Source organism: Rhinoderma darwinii, chromosome 2 (genome assembly GCF_050947455.1).
Source record: "Rhinoderma darwinii isolate aRhiDar2 chromosome 2, aRhiDar2.hap1, whole genome shotgun sequence".
In the NCBI taxonomy this organism is placed as follows: Eukaryota; Metazoa; Chordata; class Amphibia; order Anura; family Rhinodermatidae; genus Rhinoderma; species Rhinoderma darwinii.
The window spans coordinates 267,205,390-267,212,746 of record NC_134688.1 but is presented as its reverse complement, the minus strand read 5'-3'; positions in this window follow the sequence as shown (position 1 = coordinate 267,212,746).

Genomic DNA, 7,357 nt, shown 5'->3' with positions numbered 1-7,357 from the left:
AGCCTAAAAATTCTAGACTGTTCATGTCTTTGACAGTGGGCAAACTTACAAAATCAGCAAGGGATCAAATACTTATTTCCTTCAATGTATATATTTTCATGACTTCAAACTTTAAGCCCATATCTCCTTCCTCTATGGAAATGAATTTACCTACTGCATGAATACCTTTATGCAATAGGGTTCCTTGGCTGTCAAATATTTCTGTATTAAGTAAATGTTTGTTTGTTTGTTTATTTACCCTATACTTCACATTGAATAAGCACCTGCATTTTGTAATGACCTAACACTTTGTGATGTCGTTTTTAATTACTGTATAGCCGTAGACAGTTAAATCCGTCTGGATCTTCCATGTTCTACTTTGAATTTTAGCTCTTTTTGTGCTTAATAAAGATTTTGTTACTTTTTCAAATAGTACATGACTCTTTGTCCTCTTGTTTTGAATATATTCTCTTTGGAGTTTTTTCTATATGTGTTACTCATAATGATTTTGGAGGTGTAATACCAATTGATAAGAAACACCTAACCACCATACTGTGTCCTGTGAGACTTATGTTTATCATATCTGTTGAATATTTTGGAGAAGTGACAGACGAGTTAGTGAAATTATTCTTGGCTCCAAAATCATGGAGGTTATACACAGCTGAGTCACATTATTATGACCACACCCTACTTTCGACGTCGGCAGCGTGTAGCCCATGAGGGAAATTATGTGGCGCGGGCTGGCTTGGTGGGTATATAAGGTGTACGATAGGCTGTCTGGACACATATCACTCTAAAAGGGGCGATTTATTAGAGTTGCAAAAATGGATGATTATTGGCTTTTGGGCCAAGGTTGGCAGTATTTCTCAAGCAGCACAGTTTGTGAACTGTTCACGTGCTGCTGTCGTGAAAGTGTATAGTGAGTGGACAAATGGCACCATTGGGACTAACCGACGTGGAAACTACGGAGCACCACGTGCCATTGATGTGAGAGGTGAACGTCGGCTATGAAGGTGTGCGAGGGCTGAACGACACGCTACAGTGGAGCAGCTCGCCGCAAAAATCAACCAGGAGGCTACCAGACATGTGTCTAAAACAACAGTTAAGCGAAGTCTACTGCGTATCGGGCTCCGAAGCAGACGGATGGTCACTGCTCCTATGCTAACAAAGGTGCATTGGAAAAAAAGGCTTCAATCTGCATGGCAGTATTGGAATTGGATAACCAATGATTGGCAATGGGTTGCCTTCTCCGATGAGTCATGTTTTCTGCTTCATAGAACGGATGGAGGTTGGCGTGTCAGATGAGAAACATCAGAGAACAAACACCATGCAAAAATTTCTGGAAGAACACAAGCTGGTGGCTGCAGCATTATGGTCTGGGGAATTTTTTAATGGCATTCTCTGGGCTCACTCATCCATGTGGAAGTATTTTGAACCAATTTGGGTATGAAACCACAGTTGCATATCACGTCCACCCATACATGCTGTTTGTCTTTCCTGGGGCAGATAGAATCTTCCAGCAAAACAATGTGACATGTCACATGACTAAAAATGTCCGAGAGTGGTTGGAAGAGCACGACCAAGACTTCCAAGTACTTCCCTGGCCCCTAATTCACAAGACTTGAACCCAATTGAGCATCTGTGCGACCACCTAGATCGTCTTGTTCGATCTATGGATCCTCCCCCGTGCACCCTCCAGCAAATGAGGGATGAACTGCAGTCAGCATGGCTCCACATACCTGAGACAAACTAGCACTTGAATCACTCCCAGCCCGTCTAGCTGCTGTCTGCGCTGCCCATGGCAGTTACTCTGGATATTAGCTGGTGATCATAATAATGTGACTTGATTGTATGAAACAGTGTGGGAAGAATTTGCGTCCCTGGAAGAAGAGTGAAAGGTTGTGAATCAAGTGGCTGGCGATGGTGAGAATTGGTAGAGGATTTGTTGTGCAACTAGTTTATGGTGGGGCTACTGCGGTGGCCAGGAACCTGTGGTGGCTTTTTTTTAAACAGCCGGGGAGACTTGATGCGATGAAAGCCTTCAGGTTTCTTCAAGTGGTGAAGTGTTTGAGATGAGGATGAAAAGTGGCAGGTGGCATGAGGCTAATTACTTTGTGGCTCTTAAGGTGACTGTTGGGCAGTCTGAGTGAGATCTGCGCCTCTTCTTATAAATGTTCACTTTTCCTTATGAGCGTTTCTTTTGTACAGGCTTTTTTTTGGAACCTTCCATGAGAATGAGTGAATGTAAAGTGCGTGTGGGTGACTTGATGGTTGGGTAAGTGATGACAGGCCACAACAGTGTGAGTTTGTGGTTGCGTCGGTCCAAAATTGTCCAGGTGGGCAATGGCATGCAACTGGTTTTTTTGCCAGGTCTGAGCTAGTAGGATGTTTCTGGATCTGAGATCCCCTTTGGTATCTGGCCCCTGGTTAATTCATGCCGATGGTTCACTCCTAAATAAATTCCAGTTTTTGTTGATCTTTAGAAGGTGTTTAGCTAACATGGAGGCTGATGTGCACGAGTTTGGGACCTATTCCTTCAGGGTGGGGTGCAACGGAGACCTCCAGACACGGTTTGGATGGGCAGGTAGTAAATAGATTGGGGTGTTGGGATTCAGACAGATACACATTCTATGTGCACCCTGGGAGTGCATGCCAACTGAGTGCGTGAGGTGGGGTGTATGTGTTTGGTTGCAGTTCTAGTGTGTTTATGTGATTCATGGTGTTTGTGTTTAGAAGTAAAAACCATTTGGGGTTTTGGATTGCATTTAATGGGGCCAAAGCAGAGCTGAAGTAAAGAGGCAGGGATCACAACTTGGCTTCTCCAGACCCAGGTAGTACTCAGAGGGTTTGGTTATCGAGATCTATGTTGGGAGAATGTGTGGATTGAGCTGGCCCGCCTCACACAGTTGCTGATTGCTCCTGGCATACTAGCGTTAAACATGGAGGGAAAACAATGTGGGGCAAGTTGGACAGGATGTTCTGCTGAAAAGCATGAAGAGGGATTTGGTGAATATTCTTCGTCTAATGCTGGAAGGGCGTCTTGCATGGTCTGAAATGGTTCCTTGTCTTGTCTGGCGGCAGGCTAGAAACCCAGTTGCGTTAGACAAGTTAAGAGGGTAGATGAACAAGGAAATGGCTTATTCCGATAGGAACCTGGTGGGTGTTTGTGGTTTGACACAGGCTCGTGCTGTTAGAGGCACTTTCTTTCACCAAAACATATGTTTAGATTTATTAAAACTTTATACATTATATATAAAATAATTTGACCTGGTTGGCAAAAAAAATTAAAATTAAAATAAGCAAAGAGGATGTTAATAAATGGAGAGGTTCCTTGTATTGCCTTGTATGGCTGTGGTTTATTTTTTAATACAGTCAATATGTATGCTCTGTAAAATTGTGTCCTATTAAGAGTATTTAAATTGTCATGGTGGGTGTTAGGCAGCTATGGGATGTATGGTTTTAAATGGGAAGGGAAATCCTGAGCATATGCTCACCCAGGCCCAAGGCTTCGGTAGGGCATAAAGGCTTCCCTGACCAAAATTTTGTGCAGATTGCAGTTTTGGTGATAAGATAATAGTCACAAGTAGGGCTGTCTCTCTTTATGCTATGATTAAAAGGTTGAACTTTAACTTTGAAAAATACAGCCATGGCCTTTTTCACCCATGCATGATGTTAAGTGTTTTAGTAAAATAATAATATATCTGATAAAGGAACCCCTGCAATTGCAGAAATCAAATAGTAAGCTGCTGGTTTCCCCAAAAATGTTAGTGCACTGACAGATTGACTGTTTCTAACAAATGCGTCACGTAGTCATAAGGTTGTTACAATACTATAACAATAACTATTATAATACTATAATAGTAACTTGTGTGTTGGCAGACAGACTTGAGTTCAAGTGGTAATATGTACAGCAGAGGTACAGTAAGAACCTAAGAATACTAATATAGAAATAGACACCTACGAATACATAATATAAGATAGACATGCTATACTATAGATACTTTTGTAGCATAGTTTTACCAGGTCCTACTTGCTTGTTCAAAGACTGTTTACAGTAGGTCTACACAGAGCGTCAGTATGAGGGTAAGACAGGTCTCTACCATGTGACGCACATAGTCGTTTACCACTGAGACTAACACTTAAAGGAATTGTCTGGCTGCAGTAAAGGATCTTCCTGAATGGTCTGACTGCTTCCATAATGACAGCTCCATGCCCTCCATTATCCATATTCATCTTGTGGAACCTTTAGAGGGGTCATCCCATAAATCATTTTCACACCAACGTAAAGAAATGCTTTGCTGTTTTACATTAATTTACAATGTTTTTAGCATATACAAATCATTTTCTCATCATTTTTATTTATATTTTCTTCCCTGTGTCTCCATTGCTGCTATTAATCTGTGCTGCTGAGGGACAGGCTCTGAAAAGAATCACTCTCCTTTCCCATCTGGCAGCTGACACTATAGCCCATGCTTACTTTTTCTGCAGATAGGCAACATGGGATCCAGAGGAGTGAAGATATAAACTGTGTGACATTCACAGTATCCACTCCTTTAGAAATCATTGAAAATAAGATTAAGTAAAACAATAAAGACTGAGTGGGCATGTGCAGGATTCATATTTGCTTTACTGTCTTAACAAGCTGAGAAGGAATCTCCTCAACTATAATGCCATACTACTGCAGAGGCCAGCTCCTTCCCTGACAAGCTCCCTGCTTGTCAGGGAAGGAGAAAGGACATCTATTTCTATTGGCTGTTCTGCAGTAGGCAGGGGATCAATATGCAGAGAACTGGAGAATGCGTTTCCACTAGCACTAAGCTCATTAAAGGGAATGTGTTGCCAGAAAAACATGTTTTTTTTTTTTAAATTAAACATTTAGTGTGTGGGTGATTAAACATTGTTCAAATTTTTTTTATTTTTTTCACGAGTCAGGAAATATTATAAATTAATTCTAATTTATAATACTACCCATTTTTGGTCACTAGATGGAGCTATCCCCAAAATTGCAGCTTTGCAAAATTGGGTAAAAAGCCCTCGCTCTAGTGAGCTCTCAGCATCCCCCCCTCCTTTATCCTGGCTAGTGCCGGGATAAACGAGGGGTTTGAACGGTGTAACCTCCTACACTGTGTGTCGCCATTTTTTGAGCTAACACACAGTGTAGTAGGTTTACATACAGTAGTAAACACACACAAACACGAACATACATTGAAATCTCTTACCTGCTCCTGCCGCCGCGGCTCCCTCCGGCCCGTCCGCTCCGTTTGCTGCCGCTGGTCCAAGTGCACAAATCCGGAAGCCGCGACCGGAAGTAGTAATATTACTGTCCGGCCGCGACTTACGGTCCACAGGAAAATGGCGCCGGACGGCGCCAATTTCGAATTGGACTGTGTGGGAGCGGCGCATGCGCAGTTCCCACACAGACGCCGTACACTGAAGTCAATGGGACGGGAGTCGTTCTCAGTCCCTATGGGACTGTGGCTGCCGTATTCCATGTCTGTATGTGTCGTTAATCGACACACACAGAAATGGAACAAAAAATGGCAGCCCCCATAGGGAAGAAAAAGTGTAAAAATAAGAAAAAGTAAAACACAAACACACAAATGAATATAAACGTTTTTAATAAAGCACTAACATCTTTAACATATAAAAAAATAATTTGTGATGACACTGTTCCTTTAAGGGGATGTGCATATTGCTATGCTATACACTTTAAACACCAGGTGGCCCCATACTATGTAAGTTAGAGTTATGACTCTGCACTGGATAATTTTTTGTAACAGCATGTAAATGGAAAACATAGTTAATTTTTATGATATATAAAATTAATATGATATTTAAGTAGTGGGACAACACCTTTAAGACACCTCTGCCGAACCCAGGTTGCTCCCTGGAACACTGAGAAACACCACAACAGCTGATCTCTTTTTATTTATTTTAGTAATGTCATACAATATATATATATATATATATATATATATATATATGTGTGTATGTATGTATGTATGTGTGTGTGTGCGTGTGTGTGTATATGTAAATATACACTGATCAGCCATAACATTAAAACCACTGACAGGTGAATTATCACATTATCACACTGTAATGGTGCCTGTCAAGGGCTGGGATATATTAGGCAGCAAGTGAATAGTCAGTTCTTAACCCCTTCCCTCTTTAGCCACTTTTGACCTTCCTGACCGAGCCTCATTTTTCAAATCTGACATGTGTCACTTTATGTGGTAATAACGTCGGAATGCTTTCACCTATGCAAGCGATTCTGAGATTGTTTTCTCGTGACACATTGGACTTTAAGTTACTGGCAAAATTTGCTCGATATGTTCAGTATTTAATTGTGAAAAACACCAAAATTTAGCGAAAAATTGCAAAAATTTGCATTTTTCTCAATTTAAATGTATCTGCTTGTAAGACAGGCAGTTATACCACACAAAATTGTTGCTAATTAACATCCCCCATATGTCTACTTTAGATTGGCATCGTTTTTTGAACATCCTTTTATTTTTCTATGACCTCACAAGGCTTAGAACTTTAGCAGCAATTTCTCACATTTTCAAGAAAATTTCAAAAGGCCATTTTTACAGGGGCCAGTTCAGTTGTGAAGTGGCTTTGAGGGCCTTATATATTAGAAACCCCCAAAAAGTCACCCCATTTTAAAAACTTCACCCCTCAAAGTATTCAACACAGCATTTAGAAAATGTCTTAACCCTTTACACATGTCACAGGAATTAAAGCAAAGTAGAGGTGAAATTTACAAATTTCATATTTTTTTGCAGAAATAAATTTTTAGTACAATTTTTTTTATAACACAGAAGGTTTTACCAGAGAAATGCAACTCAATATTTGTTGCCCAGTTTCTGCAGTTTTAGGAAATATCCCACATGTGGCCGTAGCGTGCTACTGGACTGAAGCACCGGCCTCAGAAGCAAAGGAACACCTAGTGGATTTTGGGGCCTTATTTTTGTTAGAATAAATTTTAGGCACCATGTCAGGTTTGAAGGGCTCTTGCGGTGCCAAAACAGTCAAAATCCCCCAAAAGTGACCCCATCTGGGAAACTACACACTTCAAGGAAATTATCTAGGGGTACAGTGAGCATTTTGACCGCACAGGTTTTTTACAGAAATTATTGGAAGTAGGCCGTGAAAATTAAAATCAACATTTCTTCAAAGAAAATGTAGGTTTAGCGATTTTTTTTCTCATTTCCACAAGGACTAAAGGATAAAAAGCACCGTAAAATTTGTAAAGCAATTTCTCCCGAGTAAAACAATACCCCACATGTGGTAATAAACGGTTGTTTGGAGACACGGCAGGGCTGAGAAGGGAAAGAGCGCTATTTGGCTTTTGGAGCTCAAGTTTAGCAGGAATGGT